General features: G+C 34.9%; 1 long non-coding RNA gene across 1 annotated transcript; it reads left to right on the top strand.

Moving 5' to 3' along the window:
* The first annotated feature begins 1,448 nt into the window (after positions 1 to 1,448).
* Positions 1,449 to 2,106, top strand: LOC149261152 (uncharacterized). The gene is made up of 2 exons (XR_016248392.1): positions 1,449 to 1,619; positions 1,976 to 2,106. It is a non-coding gene; the product is annotated as an uncharacterized LOC149261152 (long non-coding RNA).
* Positions 2,107 to 2,900: the final 794 nt, after the last annotated feature.

Here is a 2,900-nt window from a genome sequence, read left to right as displayed (position 1 = left end):
AACTTGTTTGACATTTTTTTTTACAAATTATCTTTTTCTAAGAAAATCAGGAAAGCTAGGGTCAGATGCAAAAAGCCGAAACATAAATTAGTGATTAAAAAAATAGTAAGTAAATAAATGCAAATAAATGCATAATTACATTAAAATCTACCCCAAAAAATCTGATAAATAAATACTAACCAAAAGATGACGCAGAACAAAAGATGATGCAGAACAACTATAAAGATTTGGATATTTACATAAATACAGTGAAAATCTGCCCAGAAAAACAATGAATACTAACCAAAAATCCAGAAAACGATAAATAACTATGAAAGAGTACAGCCATGAAAGTAGTAATCCCTCCCAGTGAAGCGCGACATTCATTCATGCATCAAAGTGCCGGTAAATTTGTGACCTCTTAGGCGTCTTCTCTCTTCTTATCTGATAACAAGAGAAAATAAAATACTATAACAGAAAACATGAAGAAACGCAGAAACATTTACAAGATAACAGGCAGCAACAAAATATTTGCAGGCGCAGAAACATGCAACAAAATATTTGCAGGCGCAGTGAATGAAGACCAAGGCCAAGATTATATAAGGCTGGATAGCGGATTTTCTCTGGTATCGGATAGCTTTTAGCTTTCTTGAACTAAACTTTTAGCTTTTTTAGCTTTTAGATTTTCCAATGATGAACTAACGGACAACTTTTAGCTTTTTTAGCTTTTAGCTTTTCCAATGAAGGACAGCGGAAAGGCTGCGCCCAACTGGTTTGCACCAACGTGGATAGATGACGTGGATGTGGAAAGAATTTCCTGAAAAGCATCCAGCTTTTTCGTTAAGAAAACCCAACAATTTCATGAAAAGCATCTCAATTTTTTTTAATAGACGTTGTGGTAGGCTCCTTTAACGGTTGATCAAGCTTAAACTTTTTTGAGATTCTGAGGGAGGGAATCTTTATGCTTTAGGTGCCTCTGAACGACTAGTTCCAAGTTCTTTTGTTCACATCGTCTTCTTCTATTTGCATCTGTATTTGCAGCGAATTTTGTTCACATCCTCTTCTTCTATTTGGAAGTGTTTTCTCTTCTGTATGTCAATGTTTGTGTGCCTGTGACTGTTCCTCTGTTTTACTCTGGATTGGGTGTCTATACTCTATAGCTTTTGATAGAAAACACTACATATTATTCAAATTTGAATTTGATTTCGATTTCTCGGATATGGATCAAGAAGAGCAGCAGGAAGGGATGAATGAAGAGCAGAGTTGTCTCATCATTTAAAATTGTAAGGAATTTCATTATATTTGCAGTAAAATTTGTTTCTCTTGCGTTGGGAATTTCATTGTATTTGCAATGGAAGTGCTTCCTGTTGTCGATGTCTATGTCACCGTGACTGTGGGTTTTTCTGGTTCGTGTGGGTCTTTTTGTTTTGTCTATATGCTTATGCTTTTGATATTAGTTAAATCTGAATTTGATGAAGAGATCAGCGAAAAGGATGCATGGTTAAACCTGAATTTGTTGAAGAGGATCAGCGAGAAGGATGCATGGCGAATGAAATGAAAGACGTTGTTGTTCGATGCCATCCATGGAAGTATTTACAGTGGAGAGGAGGAAACCAGGGAGCTGTAACCATTAGTGACAGGTTTGTTTCTTGTATTTATTTTATTGTATTAATCTCTTATCTACTGCCTTTTTAATCTTTTAGTTTTCTTTTAATCTTTTAGTTTTCTTTCCATGTGTTTGCTCTGTTCTTGGTCCTTAATCGCATTAATCACTTATTTATAATGTTTTTGGGTCTTTGTTCTCTGGTCTTGGTACCCAATTCAATTAATCCCCTGGAATCCTTCTGCTCAGTTGGACTGCTTTGATTTAAGTGATTTTATGAGTCTTCCAGAGTTCATCTCTAAAGGTACAGTAGCTTGTCTCCTCCTTCAGTGCGTGCCTTAGGCTAATCTTTTCCTGTTATAATATCTGATTAGGACCCTTTTCTTATTGCAGGAGGGATGTATTTAATGATGATAATACGCAGTGAGACAGAGCCTTATAGGCTTAGAGAAGGAAATGAGATCATTTCTAGGACAAGAAACAGAGTGAGAATGTGAATGATAGTAAACAGAGTAAAACATGCCTGGCCTAATGTTTTTCAATCTTTATGCGCTCTATTATTATTTAATCTTTTAGTTTTCTTTCGATCGGTTTGCTCTGTTCTTGGTCCCTAATCACATTAATCACTTATTTATGATATTTTTGGATCTTTGTTCTCTGGAATCCTTCTGTTCAGTTACACTCCTGTAGCATTATCACTCACCCATGTAACAACCGATCATAGTTACCTATAGCAGAAGGTTTCCATTCACCCATGTAACAACCGATCATAGTTACCTTATTTTGTTTGACTTGCGTTTCTAAAGACAGTAAAACAAAAACGCCTCATTATCTTCTCAGTAAAACAAGAAAGGCTCTCTATCTTCTCTCTAGTTAAGTTTTCCTTGTCTTCTTTTAATTGTTTATAATGGAGATAGACAAGTTTATATAATCTTAGAGTTATTAGAGAAAACCCCTAACTGAAAATAACAAAGTTATATTCAAGAACCATCTACCGAACCTTTAAACTAGGATTCACTATTTTTATCTATTTACACGTTTATGTGTGATACACTTTCTCTATGTCTAGGAATGTGCAGTTAAGCCATCATTATGCTATTTCTCATTTTAGGATCCACTATTTTTATCTATTTACACGTTTATGTGTGATACACTTTCTCTATGTCTAGGAATGTGCAGTTAAGCCATCATTATGCTATTTCTCATTTTCAAAAAGCTCATAGATATTCTCTCGCAAATCCAATACCCTCGTAGATAATTATAACAACTGGCTCTCTCTCGCAAATCCAAAAACCATTTTCAATTTATTGAGAGAACA

The sequence above is a fragment of the Pinus tabuliformis genome, chromosome 6 (assembly GCF_031772625.1).
Source record: "Pinus tabuliformis cultivar Carrire ecotype Pingquan chromosome 6, CPIR1, whole genome shotgun sequence".
Taxonomy (NCBI): Eukaryota; Viridiplantae; Streptophyta; class Pinopsida; order Pinales; family Pinaceae; genus Pinus; species Pinus tabuliformis.
This window is presented reverse-complemented; position numbering and strand designations above follow the sequence as displayed.